Here is a 27,131-nt window from a genome sequence, read left to right as displayed (position 1 = left end):
GCTCGGTTATGCAATCAGATCGCACTGTATATAAGAGCAATCACCTCAAGCTCCAGTAAAATGAGTAGAGGAGAATCACACGTAGCAATTTTTGTGCTGGGACAGAATGAATGAAATCACAAGGAGCAATTTTGTGCTGGGACTGAGAAGCAACCCAACAGTTAGGTATTTTTAAACTATTGTGCACAGCTATTTTCATCCTTGGCTTCCTTTCACAGCTTTTGTTCATTTAATTAAAAAATAAAGGTACACTGTGCACATGTCACGTCTACAGTGTTTGACTCCAGTGAGTTCACTTCGCCCCAGTTAACACAACCACCTTGAGCACACGGTTCCTTGCCAATGCGTCGAGAATGCTTTCCAAAGGTACGAGTGGTGGTGGATTAATGCGAAGGCACTGGCATATCATCAAACCGGCCCACGTCCAGTGTAGTACGCCACTCAAAGTATGGGTCTCGTTCAGTTCAGTGCAGAGATACAGCGCTCAAACAGGACCTTCGGCCCGCCGTGCCGCGCCGGCCCGCGATCCGGAGTGGACCCGGCGGCGATAGCGGGGAGGTCGGTGCGGCGGTCGATGAGGGGCGCCGACCGACGGACGAGGACGGACTGCGTGGGAGTGAGGACGCCGATGCCAGGGGAAGGAACAAAGGAGGATGGGGGGGGACCGCCATGAGGGAGGGGGAGTGGCGGCACGGTGGCGCAGCGGTAGAGTTGCTGCCTTACAACGAATGTAGCGCCATCAGAGACTCAGGTTCGATCCTGACTATGGGCGCCGTCTGTACGGAGTTTGTACGTTCTCCCCGTGACCTGCGTGGGTTTTCTCTGAGACCTTCGGTTTCCTCCCACACTCCAAAGACGTGCAGGTATGTAGGTTAATTGACTGGGTAAATGTAAAAATTGTCCCTCGTGTGTGTAGGATAGTGTTAATGTGCGGGGATCGCTGGGCGGCGCGGACTCGGTGGGCCGAAGGGCCTGTTTCCGCGCTGTATCTCTAAAAAACCTAAATCTAGAACAAAGCAAGACCTGGCGCGGGGAAGAGGGAGGGAGAAGGCGGGGAAGAACAAAGGTACACCTGGCACGGGGGTACTTTGGAAATTTGTACGCGCCCTTTATGTGGCTGCTATTCGCATACCTTGTGTAAGCAAGCAAAGAATTTCACTGTGACTTGCCACATGTGGCAATAAAGTATTCATTCATTCATTCATCCTTGCATACTAATGCTATCCTACACACGCTATGAATAATTTATAATTATACCCAAGCCAATTAGTCTACAACCCTGTACATCTTTGGAGTGTGGGAGGAAACCGGAGCGCCCGGAGAAAACACACGCAGGTCACAGGGAGAACGTACAAATTCCGTACAGACAGCGCCCCTAGTCAGGGTGGAACCCGGGTCTCTGGCGCTGCAAGGCAGCAGCTCTACCGCTGCGCCACCGTGTTTCCGGAAAACGAGGGCATTGTTTGTTTTTTTAAAAGTATTAAATTACTTTTTCCGAAGTTTCAACCTGAGGCAATCCTTTAATAATTCATTAGCATTATATCTGCGTAAAAAAAAAAAAATTTGTACAAATTGTCCATTTACAATGGCTGATTTCAGCACAGGCACTGTGGATGTTGCTTTAGGCTTTAGAGACACAGCGCGGAAACAGGAGCTTCAGCTCACCGAGTCCGCGCCGACCAGCGATCACCTCGTACACTAGCACCGTCTTGTACACCAGGGACAATTTACAGCTTTTACGGAAAGGGAACGCACAAACTCTGTACAGACAGCACCCGTAGTCAGAATCGAACCTGGGTCTCTGGCGCCGTAAGGCAGCAACGCTACCGCTGCGACACCGTGCCAAGCTTTGTACTTCCCTCCTCTTTACCAACTTCCTCTTTACTGAAACCAATTAACCTACAAATCTGCACGTCGGACGGAGTGTGGGAGGAAACCGGAGCAACCGGGGAAACCCCACTCGGTCACGGGGAGAACGTACAAACTCTGCACAGACACGCACTCGTAGTCGGGATCGAACCGGGGTCTCTGTTGCCGGAAGGCAGCAACTCTACCGCTGCACAGTCTGGCACTATAAGGCAGCTGCTCTAACAGGTGCTTCACTGTGCCTGAGAGGCACAAAGGAAAGACCTAAATACCCTAAACATTCGCAAGCAATTATGTGCCAACTATCGTCTTTCGCAGTGGCATTAAATAAACAGCGGCATAAAATCAATGAAAGTGAGATGACTTAAAACTAGTGTGTGGCACGGTGACGGATGGTCGGCGTGGACCCGGCGAGCCGAAGGGCCTTTTTCCATGCTATATCTTTCAATCAATCGATATTTTCAATACTCTCAATACTTTATGTATATATATATTTTGGAATGTTTCCAAATTGAGGGAACGTCTAGAAATATTCGAGGTCCTTGAAGGATCTGACAGCAACAAAGTTTGGATGGGGAGGGGGGGGAGGAGGGGAGGGGGCAGACCGTGAAAAAAAAAACTTTCTCAGCTGCCCGCCCGCGGTGCAGGTCAGACCACATTTGGAATACTACGAGCAGTTTTGAGCCACAAATCTGAGGAGGAACCTTTTTCACCCAGAGAGTCGTGAATCTGTGGAATTCTCTGCCGCAGAAGGCGGTGGAGGCCCATTCACTGGATGTTTTCAAGAGAGTTAGATTTAGCTCTTCGGGCTAACGGAATCAAGGGATGTGGGGAGAAAGCAGGAACGGGGTACTGATTCTGGATGATCAGCCATGATCATATTGAATGGCGGTGCTGGCTCGAAGGGCTGAATGGCCTACTCCTGCGCCTGCTTTCTATGTTTCTGGGGATGTGCTGGTGTTAGAGAGGGCCCAGAGGAGGTTTACGAGAATAATCCCAGGGACGATTGGGTCAATCTATGAGTTTCATTTGAAGACTCTGGGCAAGTGCTCACTGTAGTTTAGAAGGGTGAAGGGTGGGTCTCATTGAAACCTACCGAATAATAAAAGGCTTAGATGGAGTAGATGTGGAGAGGATGTTTCCAGTAGTGCGAGAGTCTTGGAGCAGAGGGCACAGACTCAAAATAAAAGGACATGCCTTTAGAAAGGCGACGAGGAGGGACTTCTTCAGCTGGAGGGTGATAGTGTTTTTAAAAGCAGAGATTGATTTGTTTAGTAAAGGGTGTTAAAGGTTACGGGGAGAAGGCAGGAGAATGGAGTTGAGAGGGTAATATAGATCAGCCATGATCGAATGGCAGAGCAGACTCGATGGGCCAAATGGCCTTATTCTGCTCCTATGTTTTATGATCTTCTGTACGGTCCTTCCATATGCCAGGGTACTGCCCGATTCACCTCTACCCTATTGCACACAATGGAATTTGTTCTAGGAACAGAATTAAGCAATTCGGCCCATCAAGTCTACTCCACTAGTCTGTGGAACTGATGCACTACAACGCTGAGAACTATCTTTTTCACTCTGTGTCTTCCCCCTTGCACTACCTATTGTACTTGAGGTTGATGTGATTGTATTTATGCATGGTGTTTGGTATTATCTATGTGCGGGGATCGCTGGGCGGCGCGGACTCGATGGGCCGAAGGGCCTGTTTCCGCGCTGTATCTCTAAATCTAAAAAAAAATCTAAAAATCTAACCTGATTAGATAGCATGTAAACCATAGCGTCTCAGTGCTCCTCACTGTTCTTAATCCTAATCCTAATTATTGCTTTCGTCCCACGCTCCAAAGACGTGTAGGTTTGAAGGTGAATTGGCTTGATGCAAAGGTAGAATTGTCCCTAGTGTGTGTGGGATAGTGTTGGTGTGTGGGGATGGCTGGTCGGTGCGGGCTCGGTGGGCCAAAGGGCCTGTTTCCATGCTGTGTCTCTAAACTGGACTAAACTAAACCGATGCAAGCAGTGAGCCGTGTGGTCCTAGGCACCCGAGGTGGGGGTTGAATCTGGGTCTCGTGCGCTGTGAGGCGGCAGCTCCACCTGCTGTTACACTGTGCGCAGAAGAACAGGAGAAACAGACCACACCACCACAACATTTAAAGGACATTTAGACAGGTACATGGATGGGTCAGGTTCAGGGGGAGATGGGCTAAATGCAGGAAGGTGGGACTAGTGTAGATGGGCACCTTGGTCGGTGTGGGCAAGATGGGCCGAAGGGCCTGTTTCTGTGCTGTATGGTTCTGTGACTCTATGACCCGTATAGAAAGCCTCAGAATAAAAGGATGTACGGAGATGAGGTGGAATTTCATAAAAGTCAGAGGGTGGTGAATTCGTGGAATTCGTTGCCGCAGAAGGCTGTGGAGGCCAAATCACAGGGTATTTTTAAGGCACAGATTGAAAGATTCTTGATTGGTAAGGGGGTCAAGGGTTATGGGGAGAAGGCAGGAGAATGGGGTTCAGAGGGAAAGATAGATCAGCCATGATTGAATTGGCGGTGCAGTCTCGATGGGCCCAATGGCCTACTTCTGCTCCGATTTACTTGTGAACAATAGACAATAGACAATAGGTACAGGAGTAGGCCATTCGGCCCTTCGAGCCAGCACCGCCATTCAATGTGATCATGGCTGATCATTCTCAATCAGTACCCCGTTCCTGCCTTCTCCCCACACCCCCTGACTCCGTTATCCTTAAGAGCTCTATCTAGCTCTCTCTTGAATGCATTCAGAGAATTGGCCTCCACTGCCTTCTGAGGCAGTGAATTCCACAGTTTCACAACTCTCTGACTGAAAAAGCTTTTCCTCATCTCCGTTCTAAATGGCCTACCCCTTATTCTTGAACGTGGCCCCTTGTTCTGGACTCCCCCAACATTGGGAACATGTTTCCTGCCTCTAACGTGTCCAACCCCTTATGAAGATATTCGAGGGACTAATAATTATGAGCATCTGTGTGAGCTTGATACTTAGAAAAATAAGTTATTACTTTTGGGTATTTGTTTCAAAAGACCAAAGTTCAAAATTATTTATGTTTGCTGAAAGGTTCATGCCTCTGTTGACTGACCTTAAATTTTGTTTTTCATGCGAGATAAAGTGCATCTTACATCCAATATTATCATTACAACTCTTTACAAATGCTGACAACTACGTGTTCAGTAGACAAGGGTAATCGGATCCCTTGCCAGACACCACGAGCAAACCTAGACTTTCAGCAGTGGTAATATGTGTGGCACGGTGGCGCAGCGGTAGAGTTGCTGCCTTACAGCACCAGGGACCTGGGTTCGATCCTGACCACATTTGCTTATCTGTACTGAGTTTGTACGTTCTCCCCGTGACTTGCGTGGGATTTCTCCGAGATCTTCGGTTTCCTCCCACACAGGTTTTGAAGAAGGGTCCTACCCGAAACGTCACCCATTCCTTCTCTCCAGAGATGCTGCCTGTCCTGCTGAGTTACTCCAACATTTTATAGAGACAATAGACAATAGGTGCAGGAGGAGGCCATTCGGCCCTTCGAGCCAGCACCGCCATTCAATGTGATCATGGCTGATCATTCTCAATCAGTACCCCGTTCCTGCCTTCTCCCCATACCCCCTGACTCCGCTATCCTTAAGAGCTCTATCTAGCTCTCTCTTGAATGCATTCAGAGAATTGGCCTCCACTGCCTTCTGAGGCAGAGAATTCCACAGATTCACAACTCTCTGACTGAAAAAGTTTTTCATCATCTCCGTTCTAAATGGCCTACCCCTTATTCTTAAACTGTGGCCCCTTGTTCTGGACTCCCCCAACATTAGGAAATGAATGTTGCGTGAAGTGAATAGTACCCCATCCCATAATGTACGGCAGCAATGCGCAGGTTGCCCCTCACAACATGCATTTTAGATTCAAGATTCATTCAAGATTAATTCATTTTAAAGGCAGTAAATTACGCTGACTCAGGCAGTACAAAACAGGAAACCAAACTACTCAGCAAAATGCACACATGTAATAAATGGTCCTGAGATTCCAAAGATCAAATGCGTCATTCAACGCCATGCTAACATTTGCCAGGTGACTATTACAGCAGTGAAACTGGTCCATTGGTAGGTTAGTTTTTTACTTTAGTTTAGAGATACAGCGCAGAAACAGGCCCTTCGGCCCACCGAGTCCGCGCCCACCAGCGATCCCCGCACATTAACACTATCCTACACCGATTAGGGACAATCAATAGACAATAGACAATAGACAATGGGTGCAGGAGGAGGCCATTCGGCCCTTCGAGCCAGCACCGCCATTCAATGTGATCATGGCTGATCATTCTCAATCAGTACCCCGTTCCTGCCTTCTCCCCATACCCCCTGACTCCGCTATCCTTAAGAGCTCTATCCAGCTCTCTCTTGAATGCATTCAGAGAATTGGCCTCCACTGCCTTCTGAGGCAGAGAATTCCACAGATTCACAACTCTCTGACTGAAAACGTTTTTCCTCATCTCAGTTCTAAATGACCTGCCCCTTAATCTTAAACTGTGGCCCCTTGTTCTGGACTCCCCCAACATTGGGAACATGTTTACAGCCTCTAACCCCTTAATAATCTTATACGTTTCGATAAGATCCTTTTACAGTAGGTCTGTAGGTCTTCGGAGTGTGGGGAGAAACCGGAGATCTCGGCGAAAACCCAACACTGCCACGGGGAGAACGTACAAACTCCGTGCAGACAGCGCCCGTAGCCAGGATTGAACTCGGGTCTCTGGTGCTGTAAGTGCTGTAAGACAGCAACTCTACCGCTGTGCCACCATACCTTACCCTGATTCAAATGTAAACCTAGTAGATTTAACATTAGGAGATGATAGCAGAGTATTAATTTTGGGATTATTTGTTTAGTTTAGTTTAGATTATGGATCCGCTGCAGTTCGCCTACCAGACTCGCATCGGGGTGGAGGATGCCATCATCTACCTGCGGAACAGAGCTCTCTCACACCTGGAGAGGCCGGATAGCACTGTGAGAATCATGTTCTTTGATTTCTCCAGTGCATTCACCACCACCCAGCCGGGGCTTCTGGGGGGCAAGCTGGAGCGCACAGGAGTGGATCACCACCTCACATCCTGGATTCTGGACCACCTCACCAACCGACCACAGTGTGTGAGGACAAAGGACCCGGTCTCGCACAGGGGGGTCTGCAGCACTGGGGTTCGGCAGGGAACAATGCTAGCTCCATCCTTGTTCACCCTGTACACTGCGGACTTCAGGCACAGCTCTGCAGACTCCTATCTACAGAAGTTCTCTGGCGACTCTGCCATCGTCGGCCTCATCACGGGCGACGAGGACAGGGCGTACAGAGAACTGATCAAGGAGTTTGTGGACTGGTGCCAGCGGAACTGCCTTCGGATCAACGCGGGGAAAACCAGGGAGATGATGGTAGATTTCCGCAGGCACAGCCAGGTCCCCCCGACACCGGTGAACATCCAGGGAATGGATATCGAGAGGGTGGATTCTTATAAGTACCTGGGTGTCTACCTCAACAATAAACTGGACTGGACTGAAAACACCGATGCGCTATACAGAAAGGCCCAGAGCAGACTTTATCTGCTAAGGAGACTCAGGTCCTTTGGAGTGCAGGGGGCACTCCTAAGGACCTTCTACAACACGATGGTTGCGTCGGCCATTTTCTATGGAGTGGTCTGCTGGAGCAGCAGCATCTCAGCGGCGGAAGGGAAGAGACTCGACAAGCTGGTCAGGAAGGCCGGCTCTGTCCTGGGTTGCCCCCTCGACTCAGTGCAGATGGTGGGAGAGAGGAGGATGATGGCAAAGCTAACATCGCTGCTGGACAACGACTCCCGCCCCATGCTGGACACTGTCACTGCACTGAGTAGCTCCTTCAGTGACAGACTCCTTGGAAAGACTGGGCTCGTATTCACTGGAGTGTAGAAGGATGTGAGGGGGTCTCATTGAAACGTATAAAATTATTAAAAGGACTGGACAAGCTAGATGCAGGAAAAATGTTCCCAATTGTTGGGCGAGTCCAAAACCAAGGGCCACAGTCTAAGATTAAGGGGAGGCCATTTAAAACTGAGATGAGAAAAAACTTTTTTCACCCAGAGAGTTGTGAATTTGTGGAATTCTCTGCCGCAGAAGGTAGTGGAGGCCAATTCACTGGATGAATTTAAAAGAGAGTTAGATAGAGCTCTGGGGGCTAGCGGAATCAAGGGATACGGGGAGAAGGCAGGCACGGGTTACTGATTGTGGATGATCAGCCATGATCACAATGAATGGCGGTGCTGGCTCGAAGGACTAAATGGCTTCCTCCTGCACCTATTTAAAAATATATATATAACAATGTAACAATACAGCATATCAATTAGACAGTCAGAACCATTTTCTCAGCGTGCAAATCTCAAAGACCAGAGGGCCCAGCTTTAAGGTGAGAGTGGCAAAGTTTAAAGGCAGGTTTTTTTACGCAGAGGGTGATGGGCGCTTGAAATGGGCTGGCAGGGGTCGTGGTGATGGTGGAGGCAGAAGTGGGGGTGGAATTTATGAGGCTTTTGGATAGGCGCACGCATTTGCAGGGAATGGAGGGATTTCCCTCCACTCTTGGCTGTTTGGCATGGGCACCACGCCACCTATTGAGGTCAGAAACCAGGAGCCACTCTCTTTCTACAAGGCATGCAGCAGGTGAAAGGAACAATGCGATCCTGGCTGCCCAGGGTCGGTTTCATTCTCGAGGAAGGCAGGCTTCCAGGTTTCGGACAAAGTCTGGTGGAAGCGGTCGGAACCTGGGCGGGGAAAGACACGATGTTCCTGGCGCCGAACCAGGCCGAGATTTGGAGTTCAGAGAGTTGGCAGGAGGTTCCCACTCAAGAGAGAGTTTGATCTAGGACGTATTCAACAGAGAGTTGGATTGAGCTCTTAGGGGCTAACGGAATCTCGGGATATGGGGAGAAAGCAGGAACGGGGCACTCATTGTGGATGATCAGACCTTCTGCCACAGAAGGTAGTTGAGGCCAGTTCATTGGCTATATTTAAGAGGGAGTTAGATGTGGCCCTTGTGGCTAAAGGGATCAGGGGGTATGGAGAGAAGGCAGGTACGGGATACTGAGTTGGATGATCAGCCATGATCATATTGAATGGCGGTGCAGGCTCGAAGGGCCGAATGGCCTACTCCTGCGCCTATTTTCTATGTTTCTATGTTTCTATGATCATATTGAATGGCGGTGCAGGCTCGAAGGGCCGAATGGCCTACTCCTGCACCTATTTTCTGTGTTTCGATGTTATTCCATTCTACCGGGTATGGATGCGTTGGACAAATTACTTCAGGTCTCGGTGGACAAATTACTGTTTAGTTTAGTCTAGTTTAGAGATAGAGCGCGGAAACAGGCCCTTCGGCCCACCGAGTCTGTAGTGACCAGTGGTCCCCGCACATTAACACTACCTTACACAAACTAGGGACAATTTCACATTTACACCGGGCCAGTCAACCCACAAACCCATACATCTTTGGAGTGTGGGAGGAAAGCGAAGAATCTCTGAGAAAACCAACTAGGGTCAATAGAAAATAGACAATAGACAATAGGTGCAGGAGGAGGCCATTCGGCCCCTCGAGCCAGCACCGCCATTCAATGTGATCATGGCTGATCATTCTCAATCAGTACCCCGTTCCTGCCTTCTCCCCATACCCCCTGACTCCGCTATCCTTAAGAGCTCTATCTAGCTCTCTCTTGAATGTATTCAGAGAATTGGTCTCCACTGCCCTTTGAGGCAGAGAATTCCACAGATTCACAACTCTCTGACTGAAAATGTTTTTCCTCATCTCTGTTCTAAATGGCCTACCCCTTATTCTTAAACTGTGGCCCCTGGTTCTGGACTCCCCCAACATTGGGAACATGTTTCCTGCCTCTAATGTGTCCAACCCCTTAATAATCTTATACGTTTCGATAAGATCCCCTCTCATCCTTCTAAATTCCAGTGTATACAAGCCTAGTCGCTCCAGTCTTTCAACATATGACAGTCCCGCCATTCCATGAATTAACCTAGTAAACCTACGCTGCACGCCCTCAATAGCAAGAATATCCTTCCTCAAATTTGGAGACCAAAACTGCACACAGTACTCCAGGTGCGGTCTCACCAGGGCCCTGTACAACTGCAGAAGGACCTCTTTGCTCCTATACTCAACTCCTCTTGTTATGAAGGCCAACATTCCATTGGCTTTCTTCACTGCCTGCTGTACCTGCATGCTTCCTTTCAGTGACTGATGCACTAGGACACCCAGATCACGTTGTACGTCCCCTGTTCCTAACTTGACACCATTCAGAAAATAATCTGCCTTCCTATTCTTACCACCAAAGTGGATAACCTCACACTTATCCACATTAAACTGCATCTGCCAAGCATCCGCCCACTCACACAACCTGTCCAAGTCACCCTGCAACCTCATAGCAACTTCCTCACAGTTCACACTGCCACCCAGCTTTGTATCATCAATTTGTCAAAGTGAGAAAGTACAAACTCCGTACAGATAAGCACCAGGGCCGTCTTAACGCATGGGCCTGATGGGCACTTGCCCGGGGCCCCACGAGCATAGGGGCCCCATGCTGATCTGTGTATGTTAAGTGACTTGCAATAAATAAATACTACTTTAAAAATGTAGGTTCAATAAGTGCTTTTTTCGCAACATTTTCGGTCCCTAAGTGTTTCTCACAGCGATCTGTAAGTGCTTTTCGCAACAATGTAGCACCCTAAGTCCATCGCTAAGTGCTTTTCGGTAAGTGGTTTTCGCCGGCACGACATGGGGGGGCTGGTAGGGAAAGGGGGGTGGGGGAGAGTAAAGGTAGGGGCCCCAGTACACTGCTTTGCCCGGGGGCCCATAATGCTGTAAAAACGGCCCTGATAAGCACCCGTAGACAGGGTGGAACCCGGGTCTCTGGAGCTGCAAGGCTGGACTAACATCAAGATGCCTACTGATCCCATGGCAACATAGTGTATAAGAAAATAACTGCAGATGCCGGTACAAATCGAAGGTATTTATTCACAAAATGCTGGAGTAACTCAGCGGGTCAGGCAGCATCTCGGGAGAGAAGGAATGGGCGACGTTTCGGAAAGGTTTAGAGGAATGGGCGATCTTTCCCAGATCTCCCTCTATCTTCCTGTCTCCACCTATATCCTTCCTTTGTCCCGCCCCCCTGACATCAGTCTGAATAGCAGGTGAGCGCGTCCTACAGGTCGAGCGGCAGCCCCGCCCCTCGGACAGACAGCGCACTCCGCCAATCACAGCCGCCCATCCCGCAGTTGCACCGGTCGCCGCGGGGATCGCTGGTCGGCACGGACTCAGTGGGCCGAAGGGCCTGTTTGCGCGCTGGATCAATAGACAATAGGTGCAGGAGGAGGCCGTTCGGCCCTTCATGCCAGCACCGCCATTCAATGTGATCACGGCTGATCATTCTCAATCAGTAGAAGGGTCTCGACCCGAAAACGTCGCCCATTCCTTCTCTCCTGAGATGCTGCCCGACCTGCTGAGTTACTCCAGCATTTTGTGAATAAATACCATGGCAACATAGAGTCTTCTTCTTATCGAGTCCACATCACAAGATTAGAAGTTGTTCAGCCAGAGCTGAACACACTTCTCGGCTTTTCTATACAATGGCGCCCTGCGTTTCTTGTGGTTCTTGTGCGTGGTGGTGGAAAGATTGGTGGAAACAGGGCCGCGACGTGAACGCTCTTTCCTTGAACCCAACATAGAGTTATAAGGTCACATACCAGGGGAACCGAGGTCCACGCCGACCCATCTGAGGGGGGATCTTGTAGAAACATATAAAATTCTTAAGGGGTTGGAGAGGCTAGATGCGGGGAGATTGCTCCCGATGTCGGGGAATTCCAGAACCAAGGGTCACAGCTTAAGGATAAGGGGGAAGTCTTTTAGGACCGAGATGAGAAAACATTTCTTCACACAGAGAGTGGTGAGTCTGTGGAATTCTCTGCCACAGAAGGTAGTTGAGGCCAGTTCATTGGCTATATTTAAGAGGGAGTTAGATGTGGCCCTTGTGGCTAAAGGGATCAGGGGGTATGGAGAGAAGGCAGGTACAGGCTACTGAGCTGGATGATCAGCCATGATCATATTGAATGGCGGTGCAGGCTCGAAGGGCCGAATGGCCTACTCCTGCACCTATTTTCTATGTTTCTATGTTTCTATCTACCATAGTCCCCGCATATGGCCCATATCCCTCTAAACCTTTCCGATCCACGTACAGTGCATTCAGAAAGTATTCAGACCCCGTCACTTTTTCCACATTTCGTTACGTTACAGGCTTATTTTAAAATGGATTAAATTCTTTTTTTTTTAATCGTCAATCTACACGCAATACCCCATAATAAAAAAAGCGAAAACAGGTGTTTAGAAATCTTTCCCCTCTCACCTTAAACCTATATCCGTTGGATCTCAATTCTCCTACTCTGGATAATAGACCATGCATCGACCCTCTGTGGGGAACTTAAAACCAAGCAATTCAACAAGTCTAGAATGAGATAGTCCTCAGAAGGCAGTGGAGGCCAATTCTCTGAATGCATTCAAGAGAGAGCTAGATAGAGCTCTTAAGGATAGCGGAGTCAGGGGGTATGGGGAGAAGGCAGGAACGGGGTACTGATTGAGAATGATCAGCCATGTTCACATTGAATGGCGGTGCTGGCTCGAAGGGCCGAATGGCCTACTCCTGCACCTATTGTCTATTGTCTATTGTCTAAGAAGGGTTCCGACCCAAAATGTCACATTTTCCTTTTCTCCAGAGATGCTGCCTGACCCTCTGAGTTACTCCAGTGCCTTGTGTCCATCTTCGCTATAAACCAGCACCCAGATTGGTATAGGGTGGCAGAGAACCAGGTTCAATCCTGACTACGGGTGCTGTCTGTGCGGACTTTGTACGTTCTCCCCGTTACTCCTTCGGTTTCCTCCGGGCGCTCTGGTTTCCTCCCACACTCCAGAAACTTACAGGTTTGTGGGCTACTAGAAACATAGAAACATAGAAAATAGGTGCAGGAGTAGGCCATTCGGCCATTCGAGCCTGCACCGCCATTCAATATAATCATGGCTGATCATCCAGCTCAGTATCCTGTACCTGCCTTCTCTCCATACCCCCTGATCCCTCTAGCCACAAGGGCCACATCTAACTCCCTCTTAAATATAGCCAATGAACTGGCCTCAACTACCTTCTGTGGCAGAGAATTCCACAGACTCGCCACTCTCTGTGTGAAGAAATGTTTTCTCATCTCGGTCCTAAAAGACTTCCCCCTTATCCTTAAGCTGTGACCCCTGGTTCTGGACTTCCCCAACATCGGGAACAATCTTCCCGCATCTAGCCTCTCCAACCCCTTAAGAATTTTATATGTTTCAATAACATCCCCCCTCAGTCTTCTAAATTCCAGCGAGTATAAGCCTAGTCTATCCAGTCTTTCTTCATATGAAAGTCCTGCCATCCCAGGGATCAATCTGGTGAACCTTCTCTGTACTCCCTCTAAGGCTAGAATGTCTTTCCTCAGATTAGGAGACCAAAACTGTACACAATACTCCAGGTGTTGTCTCACCAAGGCCCTGTACAACTGCAGCAGAACCTCTCTGCTCCTATACTCAAATCCTCTTGCTATGAATGCCAATATACCATTCGCTTTCTTCACTGCCTGCTGCACCTGCACGCTTGCTTTCAATGACTGGTGCACCATGACACCCAGGTCACGTTGCACCTCCCCTTTTCCTAATTGGAGGCCTCTTTAAATTGGCCATTGTTGGTCGGATGCAAAAGTGGGATAACATAGAAATAGTGTGCGGGTGATCAATGGACAGCAGGGACTCGGTGGGCCAAATGGCCTGTTCCATGCTGTATTTCTAAACTAAATAACTAAATCCACAAAAGTACAGCTGGAGCTTACAGATGTTTTACTCTCTGTTGTACCAGAACATACATAACTTAGAAAATATTGTTGAGTCTGAAGAAGAGTCTCGACCCAAAACGTCACCTATTTCTTTTCTCCAGAGATGCTGTCTGATCCGCTGAATTATAAGGTCGTAAGGCATAGGAGTAGAATTAGGCCATTCGGCCCTTCAAGTCTACTCCGCCATTCGATCATGGCTGATCTATCTCTCCCTCCTAACCCCATTCTCCTGCCTTCTCCCTATAACCTCTGACACCTGCACTAATCAAGAATCTATCTATCTCTGCCTTAAAACTATCCACCGACTTGGCCTCCACAGCCTTCTGTGGCAAAGAATTCCACAGATTCACCACCCTCTGACGAAATAAATTTCTCCTCATCTCCTTCCTAAAAGAGCATCCTTTAATTCTGAGGCTGTGACCTCTAGTCCTAGACTCTCCCACTAGTGGAAACATCCTCCCCACATCCACTCTATCCAAGCCCTGGGCACAACATCAATCCACAACCCTGGATGCCCCAGATTCTCCCATTTTCACAATGAATGAAGGCAGTCATGCACATCCTCTCTATCCAAGCCTTTCACTATTCTGTACGTTTCAATGAGGTCCCCCCCTCATTCTTCTAAACTCCAGCGAGTGCAGGCCCAGTGCCGACAAACGCTCATCATAGGTCAACCTACTCATTCCTGGGATCATTCATGTAAACCTCCTCTGGACCCTCTCTAGAGCCAGCACATCCTTCCTCAGATACGGGGCCCAAATTTGCTCACAATATTCCAAATGCGGCCTTTCCAGCGCCTTATAGAGCCTCAACATTACATCGCTGTTTTTGTATACAAGCCCTCTTGAAATAAGTGCCAGCACTGAGTTTGCTAATTATTCCAGCTTTTTGTGTCTACCTTAGAAAATAAAAAGTACAGATGCTCTACTCTGTAACAAGAAAAAGAACGTTGGAAGAACCTCAGCAGGTCATGCAGTATCTGTGGAGGCAAAAAGATGTAAGTCTGTGTTTCAGGTCAGGTGGCACAATGGTAAAGTTGCTGCCTCACAGCACCAGAGACCCGGGTTCGATTCTGTCTACAGGTGCTGTCTGTACGGAGTTTGTACGTTCTCCCCGTGACCTGCGTGGGTCCTCTCTGGGTGATCCAGTTTCCTCCCACACTCCAAAGACAAACAGGTTTGTGGGTTAATTGGCTTGGTATAATTGTAAGTTGCCCCTGGTGCGTGTCGGATAGCGTTAGTGTGCGGGGATCGCTGGGCGGCGCGGACTTGATGGGCCGAAGGGCCTGTTTCCACGCTGTATTTCTAAACTAAACTAAATTAGTATGAATAGGTGATGGATGATCAGTGCGGACTCAGTGGGCTGAAGGGCCTTTACTCTACGCTGTATCTCTAAACTAAACTAAACTTTTGTGAATGAGTGATCAATGATCGGTGTAACTCTTTGGGCCAAAGGACCTGTTTCCACTCTGTATCTCTAAACTAAGCTAAACAAAGAATGACAGATAATGTTGGGCAAATGTATCCAAGATCCCATATTGTTACAAAATAATGACATTAGACAGTTATGATCCCAGGAGTGTATGGGTTATCATATCATATCATATATATACAGCCGGAAACAGGCCTTTTCGGCCCACCAAGTCCGTGCCGCCCAGCGATCCCCGTACATTAACACTATCCTACACCCACTAGGGACAATTTTTACATTTACCCAGCCAATTAACCTACATACCTGTACGTCTTTGGAGTGTGGGAGGAAACCGAAGATCTCGGAGAAAACCCACGCAGGTCACGGGGAGAACGTACAAACTCCTTACAGTGCAGCACCCGTAGTCAGGATCGAACCTGAGTCTCCGGCGCTGCATTCGCTGTAAAGCAGCAACTCTACCGCTGCGCTACCGTTGGTGAGCGTTTGACGGCACTGGGCCTCTGCTCACTGGAGTTTAGAAGGACGAGTGAGGACCTCATTGAATCTTACTGAATAGTGAAAGGCCTGGATAGAGTGGATGTGGAGAGGATGTTTCCACTGGTGGGAGAGACTAGGACCAGAGGTCACAGCCTCAGAATCAAAGGATGTTCTTTTAGGAAGAAGATGAGGCGGAATTTCGTTAGTCAGAGGGTGGTGAATCTGTAGAATTCTTTGCCACAGAAGGCTGTGGAGGCCAAGTCAATGGATATTTTTATGGCAGAGATAGATAGATTCTTGATTAGTGCGGGTGTCAGAGGTTATGGGGAGAAGGCAGGAGAATGGGGTTCGGAGGTAGGGACTAGATCTGCCATGATTGAATGGGGGATGTAGACTTGAAGTGCCGAATGGCCTAATTCTGCACCTATCACTTATGAACTTATGTACTTCAATCCAAAGGTCCTGATGTATTAGACTCAGGCACGACAAACGTCCTAAAAGTGGGCAATATCTCCATTGCTTCAACATTAGCAGTGTCATAGAGTCATAGAGTAATACAACGTGAAAACAGGCCCTTCGGCCCAACAGGCCCTTCGACACACACCAGCCAACATGTCCCACCTACCCTAGTCCCACCTGTCTGCTTTTGGTCCATGTCCCTCCAAACCATGTACCTGTCTAACTGCTTCTTATGAGTTTGGATAGTCCCAGCCTCAACTACCCACCACCCTTTATGTGGAAAAAGTTACCCCTCAGATTCCTATTAAATATTTTCCCCTTCATCTTAAACCTATGTCCTCTGGTCCTCGATTCACTTACTCCGGGCAAGAGACTCGACGCATCTACCAGATCCATTCATCTCATGGTTTTATTCACCTCTATAAGATCAATGGCCGGGGTTAGGCGTATTGATGGATACCCAAAGTGCTCAGAAAGTTCCACATCCTCGTTGTACTCCATGGGATTTGTTACTGGGAAAACAAGGAGAGTCAGTGGAAAGAAATTCAGGATGGGTAAGAAGTAACTGCAGACGCTGGTTTACACCGAAGATAGACACAAAATGCTGGAGTAACTCAACGGGTCGGGCAGCATCTCTGGAGGAAAGGAATCGGGTCGAGACCCTTCATCAGACAGGTGGGCTGAATGGGCCTGTTTCCACGCTGTATCTCTAAACTAAAACTGGTCTGACGAAGGTATTTATTCACAAAATGCTGGAGTAACTCAGCAGGTCAGGCAGCATCTCGGGAGAGAAGGAATTCCTTCCTCTTATCCTCTTAAGGATAAGGGGGAAGTCTTTTAGACCCGAGATGAGAAAACATTTCTTCACACAGAGAGTGGCGAGTCTGTGGAATTCTCTGCCGCAGAAGGTAGTTGAGGCCAGTTCATTGGCTATATTTAAGAGGGAGTTAGATGTGGCCCTTGTGGCTAAAGGGATCAGGGGTTATGGAGAGAAGGCAGGTACAGGTTACTGAGCTGGATGATCAGCCATGATCATATTGAATGGCGGTGCGTACAGGCTCGAAGGGCCGAATGGCCTACTCCTGCACCTATTTTCTATGTTTCTATGCTGCCTGATCTGCTGAGTTACTCCAGCATTTTGTGAATAAATACCTTCGATTTGTACCAGCATCTGCAGTTATCTTCTTATACTACTGGTCTGACGAAGGACCTAGCTAGACCCAGAAACACCACCTATTCCTTTTCTCCAGAGATGCTGAGTTACTCCCAGCCTTTTGAAACCATCTTGGAAAGAAATTCAGGATGTTGATTACCACAAAATGAAACACTGAAAACACTCGCTGTGTGCCAAGTAGAACAGGGAACCAGGGGGATCAGGGTTAAGGCAACCCTGGGTGTACTTTTGAAAGGGGGGCTGCCGGTCTCCCTCTGAGCCCAACTCTGGCAACAACTTGGGCATGAGTGCCCTTCGGTGTAAACCAGCGTTTGCGGTTCCCCTTCCTGCACTCAAACCTAGCAGTGCCGTGTGGAGAGATAGTGCGAGTTAAAGTTTAACCCGACTGGATTGTTAAACAGTCGCCCAGTCGGACCTTTGGATTTGAGATATGGTGATTACAAAGTAACATTTGGAGACACGTCACAAACTCACCATAATCAACGAGGACTTTTCCCAAGGCACTGATCTCTGAAATTGCTCAGGTAAGAAACAAAAAAAATATTGCCACCTGTTCCTTTGCAATCGTTCCCCAGTGGGTGAATTTGTTTATCGATGATTTTTACTTTTTTTTTTTTGTTGCTTGCTGCTGTGTCATGTTTTGTTTTATGTAAAAAGGTAAAGAAGGTAATTTGTGGCTGTGTGTGTGTGTGTGTGTGTAGTTTTGCACCTAAGCTGAGACTTAAACTCAGGTAAACTAAGGGGCAGATGGGGATGGTGAAGGTAAATACATTTAACTGGGACACCGAGTAAAATTGGAGGTTCCAAGCCAGCAGAAACACAAGTAGAATTGATTTATTTGAAGGGGGGGGAAAAAAAAAATCACATGTAGCCAGTTAAATATCTGGGGTACCGTTGAGATATTACACTCCCCAATTTACTAAGGATGTATATTTGAACCAACGCCTTAGAATCCAAATTTTTTTTTTGTTCTCTCCCCACGGCTGTTCAAATCCACAATTGTATGGGCGATTGTGAAATCTACCTTCCTTTAGCGATGTTGCACAATGGTCCACCATATGTTTTCTCGAGCCAGAGTCAATACGCCTGAACTCGGCCACCAGTCATCAGCACAAGACAAACAGAGCAGATCAGGGATATCTTGTGCGTTCAGGCAGTGAATGTTAGGCTTCTCTAGAGAGAGAGAGGGAGGGAGAGAGAGAGGGGGGAGAGACACAGAGAGAGAGAGAGAGAGAGAGCTCTCCCTCACGGGTCTCAGAGAGAGAAAGAAAGGTAACGAGAACTAGGGGGGTCCTGCAAGTGAACCTGGCTGGATGGTTGGTGGTGGAGGACAGTGAATCTCCCTCTTCCTCCTCACTCCCACCCCTCTCTCCTTCCTTCCCCCCTCTCCCTCCATTTCCCTCCCACCCTCTACTCTCTCTCTCTCTCTCTCTCTCCCCCCCCCCCCCCACCCTCTCACCCCCTCTCACCCTCTCACCCTCTCACCCCCTCTCTTACTTCTCTCCCTCCTTCCCTTCCTCTCTCCCACTACCCCCTTCTCTCACTCCCCACCCTCTTTCCCCCCCACCCTCTCTCCCCCCCCCACCCTCTCTCCCCCCCCCCCACCCTCTCTCCCCCCCCCACCCTCTCTCCCCACCCCCACCCTCTCCCCCCCCCCCACCCTCTCTCCCCCCCCCCCCACCCTCTCTCCCCCCCCCCCCCCACTCTCTCTCCCCCCCCCACCCTCTCTCCCCCCCCCCACCCTCTCTTCCCTCCCTCCTCCCCCACCCTCTCTTCCCTCCCTCCTCCCCCACCCTCTCCCCTCCCTCCTCCCCCACCCTCTCCCCTCCCTCCTCCCCCACCCTCTCCCCTCCCTCCTCCCCCACCCTCTCCCCCTATGGTCATGGGTAATGGGAGCAGAATTAGGCCATTCGGCCCATCAGGTCTACTCCGCCATCCAATCATGGCTGATCTATCTCTCCCTCATCAACCCAATCTCCTGCCTTCTCCCCATATCATCTGACACCTGTACTTCCATTTCTTTTACTTTTTCTTTTCCCCCCTCCCTCTCTCACTCCCCGTCCTCTCCTACTCACTCCTCTTCCCTCCCCTTCTCCCCTTCTTCCCTCCCACCCCCTCTCCAACTTCTTTCCCTTCGCCACCCTCTTTCCCTCCCTCCCTCCCCATCCTCCCCTCTCTCACTCGCCACATTCTCCTCTACCCTCCCATTCCTCCCCTTTCCCTCCCCACCATCTCCTTTTCCCTTCTCTCCCCATCTTCTCCCCCCCCTCCCTCCCCACACTCCGTACATTCTACCCCTCCCTTCCCCACCCTCTCATCATCTCCCTCCCCAACTTCCCCTTCCGTGCTTTCCCTTTCCCTTTCCCTATCCTCTCCTCTCTCCCTCCCTCCATCCCTCCCTCTCCTCTCCTCTCTCTCTCTCCTCCTCCTCGCACTTCCCTCCCTCTCCTCTCTCCCTCTCTCCATCCCTCTCCTCTCCCCTCTCTCTCCCTACACCCCTCTCTCTCTCCCTCCCTCCTCTCACTTCCCACCCTCTCCTCTCTCCCCTCTCTCCATCTCTCCCTCCTCTCACTTCCTACCCTCTCCTCTCTCCCTCTCCCTCCCCCCTCTCTTTCTCTCCCCTTCTCTCCCTCCTCTCACTTCCCACCCTCTCCTCTCTCCCTCCCTCCATCCTCTCCTCTCCCGTCTCTCTCCCTCTCCCCCCACTCCCCCTCTCTCTCTCTCTCTCTCTCTCTCTCTCTCTCTCTCTCTCTCTCCCTCTCTCCCTCCTCATTTCCCACCCTCTCATCTCTCCCTCCTTCCATCCCTCTCCTCTCCCCTCTCTCTCTCTCCCTCCCCCTCTCTCCCTCTCTCTCTCCCTCCTCTCACTTCCCACCCTCTCCCTCTCCACCCTCTTCTTTCCCTTTTTCCCCCATCTTCTCCCTCCCCTTCCGTACTCACTCCCTTCCCTCCCCTCCCCTCACCCCCTTTCCCTCACCTTCCCTCTCTCCTTACCCCTCCTTCCCCCTCTCCCCCCCCACCCCACCCTCTCCACCCCCGCCCCCCACTCTCTCCCCCCCGCCCCCCACTCTCTCTCTTCCCCTCCCCTCTCTCCCCTCCCCTCTCTCCCCTCTCTCTCTCCCTCTTTCCTCTCCCTCCCCTCTCTCCCTCCCCCTTTCTCCCCCCAACCCCCCCTCCTCTCTCCCTCCCCCTCCTCTCTCCCCCTCCTCTCTCCCCCTCCTCTCTCCCTCCCCCTCTCTCCCCTCACCCCCTCCTCTCTCTCTCCCTCCTCTCCCTTCCCCTCTCTCTCTCCCCCTCCTCTCTCCCTCCCCCTCTCTCCCCTCACCCCCTCCTCTCTCTCTCCCTCCTCTCACTTCCCCTCTCTCCCTTCCCCTCTCTCCCTTCCCCTCTCTCCCCCACCCCCTCCTCTCTCTCCCCCCCTCCTCTCTCTCTCCCTCTCTCTCTCCCCTCTCTCTCTCCACGGCCCCCAAGCTCCACCTCCACCGCCTGCCATCATGTGCACAACAGGGCCATTGCTGAGAGTGGAGGGAGGGAGGGGAGGACTGTACCCTGTACATTCGGTCAAGGTCCAGGGGTGGCAATCGCTGGTGGGGAGGTTAGCGAGGGTGGGGACACGTTAACGGGTGCTGACCTTTCACAGCGGCGACCGGTTTCACATAAATCCCTCCCGCCCCACACTAACAGCAGGGAATTGCCGGCGTCGACAAGAGTCCAGGAGCAAAAGTGGCTTGCTCGGTCAGGGGATTGAACTTGGATTTTAACCTGCTCTTTATTAGTACTAGGGAGACATAAAACACAGCAACAGTTCAGCCAACACACAAAAGTCCGTATCGAATGCGGTGCCAAGCTAAATGAGTGCTGCCTGACCCGCCAAGCTGCTCCAGCACTTGGTCAATAGACAACAGGTGCAGGAGGAGGCCATTCAGCCCTTCGAGCCAGCACCACCATTCAATGTGATCATGGCTGATCATTCTCAATCAGTACCCCGTTCCTGCCTTCTCCCCATACCATCTGACTCCGCTATCCTTAAGAGCTCTATCCAGCTCTCTCTTGAATGCATTCAGAGAATTAGCCTCCACTGCCCTCTGAGGCAGAGAATTCCACAGATTCACAACTCTCTGACTGAAAAAGTTTTTCCTCATCTCCGTTCTAAATGGCCTACCCCTTATTCTTAAATTGTGTCCTCTTGTTCTGGAACATTGGGAACATGTTTCCTGCCTCTAACGTGTCCAACCCCTTAATAATCTTATACTTTTCGATAAGATTTCCTCTCATCCTTCTAAATTCCAGTGTGTACAAGCCTAGTCGCTCCAGTCTTTCAACATACGACAGTCCCGCCATTCCAGGAATTAACCTAGTAAACCTACGCTGCACGCCCTCAATAGCAAGAATATCCTTCCTCAAATTTGGAGACCAAAACTGCACACAGTACTCCAGGTGCAGTCTCACTAGGGCCCTGTACAACTGCAGAAGAACCTCTTTGCTCCTATACTCAACTCCTCTTGTTATGAAGGCCAACATTCCATTGGCTTTCTTCACTGCCTGCTGTACCTGCATGCTTCCTTTCAGTGACTGATGCACTAGGACACCCAGATCTCGTTGTACGTCCCCTTTTCCTAACTTGACACCATTCAGATAATAATCTGCCTTCCTATTCTTACCACCAAAGTGGATAACCTTACACTTATCCACATTAAACTGCATCTGCCATGCATCCGCCCACTCACACAGACTGTCCAAGTCACCCTGCAACCTCATAGCATCTTCCTCACAGTGTCATCTGTAAATTTGCTAATGTTACTTTTAATCCCTTCATCCAAGTCATTCATGTATATTGTAAATAGCTGCGGTCCCAGCATCGAGCCTTGCGGTACCCCACTAGTTACTGCCTGCCATTCTGAAAGGGACCCATTTATCCCCACTCTTTGCTTTCTGTCTGCCAACCAATTTTCTATCCATGTCAGTACCCTACCCACAATACCATGCGCTCTAATTTTGCCCACCAATCTCCTATGTGGAACCTTGTCGAAGGCTTTCAGAAAGTCCAGGTACACTACATCCACCGGCTCTCCCCTGTCCATTTTCCTAGTTACATCCTCAAAAAATTCCAGAAGATTAGTCAAGCATGATTTCCCCTTCGTGCTGACGCGGAACGATCCTGTTACTGCTATCCAAATGCTCTGCAATTTTGTCTTTTATAATTGACTCCAGCATCTTCCCCACCACTGATGTCAGACTAACTGGTCTATAATTTCCTGTTTTCTCTCTCCCTCCTTTCTTAAAAAGTGGGATAACATTAGCTACCCTCCAATCCACAGGAAATGATCCTGAATCTATAGAACATTGGAAAATGATCATCAACACGTCCATGATTTCTAGAGCCACCTCCTTAAGTACCCTGGGATGCAGACCATCAGGCCCTGGGGATTTAACAGCCTTCAGTCCCATCAGTCTACCCAACACCATTTCCTGCCTAATGTGAATTTCCTTCAGTTCCTCCGTCACCCTAGGATCTCTGGCCACTAGAACATCTGGGAGATTGTTTGTATCTTCCTTAGTGAAGACAGATCCAAAGTACCAGTTCAACTTGTCTGCCATTTCCTTGATCCCCATACTAAATTCCCCTGCTTCTGTCTTCAAGGGACCCACATTTGCCTTAACTAATTTTTATCTCTTCACATACCTAAAGAAGCTTTTACTATCCTACTTTATATTATTGGCCAGCTTACCTTCGTACCTCATCTTTTCTCCCCGTATTGCCTTTTTAGTTATCTTCTGTTGCTCTTTAAAAGAGTCCCAATCCTCTGGCTTCCCACATAGAGGTCATAGAGTGATACAGTATGGAAACAGGCCCTTCGGCCAACAATGTCCCAGCTACACTAGTCTCACTTGCCTGCGCTTGGTCCATATCCCTCCAAACCTGTCCTGTCCATGTACCTGTCATACCCCTTCTTAAACGATGGGATATTCCCAGCCTCAACTACCTTCTCTGGCAGCTTGTTCCATACACCCACCACCCTTTGTGTGAATAAGTTACCCCTCGGATTCCTATTGAATCTTTTCCCCTTTACTTCGAACCTATGTCCTCTGGTCCTCGATTCCCCTATTCTGGGCAAGAGACTCTGTGCATCTACCCGATTTATTCCTCTCATGATATTATACACTCATGCATCCCTTCTGCCTGCATGTGGTTCACACCCCTCCATTTCCTTCCCTTTCCACCCGCTCTTCTCTCCCCTCCCCCCACATCTCCCTTTGCCTCACCCCCTCCTTTCCCTCCCACCTTTTCCTCACTCTCTCCCTCCCACCTCCCTCTCTCCCTACCTCCTTCACTCCCTCCTTCCCTCCCTCCCTCCTTCCTTCTCTTCCTACTTCTCTCCCTCCCTCCTTCCCCCACTCCCTCCTTCCCTCCCATCCCTCACTCCCAGCCTCCACCCCTCCCCTCCTCCCCTTCCCACCAACACCACTTCCTTACCCCTGCCCTTCCTCCCTCCCCCCTCCCCCTCTCCGTCTGTTTTGAAAGCCTCTTACGGTGGCGCAGCGGTAGAGTTGCCGCCTTACAGCGAATGCAGCGCCGGAGACCCGGGTTCGATTCCGACTACGGGTGCTTGTCTGTACGGAGTTTGTACGTTCTCCCCGTGACCTGCGTGGGTTTTCTCCGAGGTCTTCGGTTTCCTCCCACACTCCAAAGGCGCACAGGTTTGTGGGTTAATTGGCTTGGTAAATGTAAAAGAATTGGCTCTAGTGGGTATAGGATGGTGTTAATGCGCGGGGATCGCTGGTCGGCGCGGACCCGGTGGGCCGAAATGGCCTGGTTCCGCGCTGTATCTCTAAACTGAACAGCCTCCATCAGCATTCCTGGCCGTATGTTCCAGGCACGCTCTGCATGGAAAAACCTGAACTGTTCATAGTTCAATGCCGTCGCACTACAGCAGAGGGACATGACCCTCAGCCCACAATGCCCGTGCCGAGCATGATGCCAAGTCCAACTAATCTTGTGTCAACACATGAGCTCTCCCAGTGACCACGTGGGTTTCCTCCGGGTGCTCCGGTTTCCTCCCACGTTCGAAGGCCATGCCGGTTCCTAGGTTAATTGTCTTCTGTAAAATTGCCCCAATTGCGTCGGATAAAACTAGTGTACGGGCATCGCTGGTCAAGTCAAGTCACGTTTATTTGTCACGTACACATACACGATGTGCAGAGAAATGAAAGGGGCAACGCCTGCGGATTGTGCAACAAAAAAAGTTACAATTACAGCATATAAATTTAAATTAATACAGAAAATAAAATTTAGTCCCTGGAGTTATAATAGTTAACAGTCCTGATGGCCTGTGGGAAGAAACTCCGTCTCATCCTCTCCGTTTTCACAGCGTGACAGTGGAGGCGTTTGCCTGACCGTAGCAGCTGGAACAGTCCGTTGCTGGGGTGGTAGGGGTCCCTCATAATCTTGCTTGCTCTGGATCTGCACCTCCTGATGTATAGGTCCTGCAGGGGGGTGAGTGTAGTTCCCATGGTCAATAGTCAATAGTCAATTTATTTGTCACATACACATAAATGTGCAGTGAAATGAAAAATTACCCACAGTCCAACAATAAGACCAATAAAAATAAGCAATAAAAATAAGCAATAACACACACAATCATAAACCAACACCAAACAAAAAGAAACATCCATCACAGTGAGTCTCCTCCAGTCACCTCCTCACTGTGATGGAAGGCCAGAATGTCTTTTCTCTTCTCTGCCGTCTTCTCCCGTGGTCAGGCTGTTGAAGTTGCCACGTCGGGGCGGTCGGGGCTCCCGACATTGAAGCCCCCGCCGGGCGGAGAAAATCCCGCGGCCTATTTCAGGCCGCGCCGGACGGTGAAAGGTCTGCGGCGGGCCGACCCAAGCTCCGCGATTCGCGGCGGGCGAAGACGCTGCCGCTGCCGAACGCACTACTCTCTGCAGGCCCTTCCTGTCCTGGGCAGAGCTGTTCCCAAACCAGACTGTGATGTTGCCGGACAGGATGCTCTCTACAGCCCCACAGTAGAAGCATTGAAGGATCCTCAGAGAAACTCTGAATTTCCTCAGCTGTCTGAGGTGGCAAAGGCGCTGCCTTGCCTTACCCACCAGTGCGGCAATGTGCGTTGTCCATGTCAGATCCTCTTTGATGTGGACTCGGTGGGCCTGTATCTCTACCCTTAACTAAACCAAGCACCACAACTGTCAGACCCCCAACCAGAATGACAACCTTCCCCCACTGCCCTCTGTACTCCATGCATAAGCCAGCTCCGAATCCAAACTATGGAATCACCGTGGTTCCCAAGCGCCTGAATCTTGATCATCTGCCATGAGGGACATTGTCCAATGCCTTACTAAAGTCCACATGGACAACATCCACCACCTGACCTTCATCAATCACCTTGGTCATCTCCTCAAAAAACTCAAACCAGCTTGTCGGATGTGACTTGCCCTGGGCAAAGTCTGTTTCTAACTCGTTCAATCTCCTCCAAATGTGAATTAATCGCATCCCTATCAACTTTCTCCTGTACCTTCACGACCACTGACACGAGGCGCGCTGGCCTATAGTTTCCTGAATCATGTTTATTTTCCTTCTTAAAGAAAGGATTAACATTGGCTACTCTCCAGACCTTTATACGCCTTCTGTGTATCAAATCACGAGAGGAAAAAAAACGGGTAGACGCACAGAGTCTCTTCACCAGAGTAGGGGAATCGAGAACCGGAGGACGTTGGTTTTAGATGAGGGGGGGGGGGGGGGAGGAAGATTTAATAGGAACCTGAGGGTTAACTTTTTCTCACAAAGGGTGTTGGGTGTAGGGAACGAGCTACCAGGGGAGTAGTTGAGGCAGGGACTATCGCAACATTTGAGAAACATTTGGACAGGTACATGGATAGGACAGGTTTGGAGGGATATGGGCCAAAAACAGGCAGGTGGGTCAAGTGGAGTTGGGACATATTGGCCGGTGTGGGGCAAGTTGGGTCGAAGGGCCTGTTTCCACGCTGTAAGACTCTATGAATCAACGACCTCCGGGACCTCTTCAGTGGATCCAAAAGGTCTACATCAAAGCCCCTGCAAACCCCTCTCTTGCCTCTCTCAATAACCTGGGATAGGAATCATCAGGTCCTGGGGACTTACCCACTCTTTTATAAATCTATCAAATGACTGTTACTTAATAGAATCACGATTAGACTCTTATCATTGATAAGCAACTCTAATTTTAGCTAAATGTTGATAAGCTTAGAACTCCGCAGTGTGGAAGGAGATCTTTTGTGTCCTTTAAGCTGGAACAGTTATGTTGGCTAGTCTGGGCGATCGTTTCGCTGAACACCTTTGCTCAGTCCGCCTTGGCGCACGTGATCTCCCGGTTGTCAAATACCCATTAACTCCCCCTCCCATCCCCCACACTGACCTCTCTGTCCTGGGGCCTCCTCCATTGTCAGAGTGAGGCCCAGCACAAATTGGAGGAACACCACCTCATATTTCGCTAGGGCAGCTTACAACCAGGCGGTATGAACCTTGATTTCTCTAACTTCAAGTAACCCTTGCACCCCCTCTCTCTCTCCCTCCGTCCCTCCCCCACACTAGTCGTCGTACTAGTTTCACTGTCGTAGTGTTGTGTTCCTCCGTCTGTATAACTCGTTGTCACCTACACTCACGGCCAACAATGGACCATTGTGGGCTCCACCTTTCCTTGATCGTCATTGCTTTTTTGCACGTCTTTCAGTCATTTGCTCTACTTACCTTCCACCGTCTCTCGTTTCCCTTTCCCCTGACTCTCAGTCTGAAGAAAGGTCTCGCC

At 49.8% G+C, this 27,131-nt stretch overlaps 1 protein-coding gene across 4 annotated transcripts in view; it reads left to right on the top strand.

Moving 5' to 3' along the window:
- The first annotated feature begins 17,754 nt into the window (after positions 1-17,754).
- The window catches only part of a1cf (apobec1 complementation factor), a 47,509-nt gene continuing 38,132 nt past the window's right edge, over positions 17,755-27,131 (top strand). For 3 of the 4 annotated variants that reach the window (XM_078413185.1, XM_078413184.1, XM_078413181.1), the window contains exon 1: positions 17,755-17,855. The gene's annotated coding sequence lies outside the window, so the exon portion shown is untranslated. Of the gene's footprint in view, positions 17,856-23,918; positions 24,031-27,131 lie in introns of those variants that run through there. The other variant, XM_078413183.1, reaches the window with a different exon arrangement.

Source organism: Rhinoraja longicauda, chromosome 16 (assembly GCF_053455715.1).
Source record: "Rhinoraja longicauda isolate Sanriku21f chromosome 16, sRhiLon1.1, whole genome shotgun sequence".
Taxonomy (NCBI): domain Eukaryota; kingdom Metazoa; phylum Chordata; class Chondrichthyes; order Rajiformes; family Arhynchobatidae; genus Rhinoraja; species Rhinoraja longicauda.
This window is presented reverse-complemented; position numbering and strand designations above follow the sequence as displayed.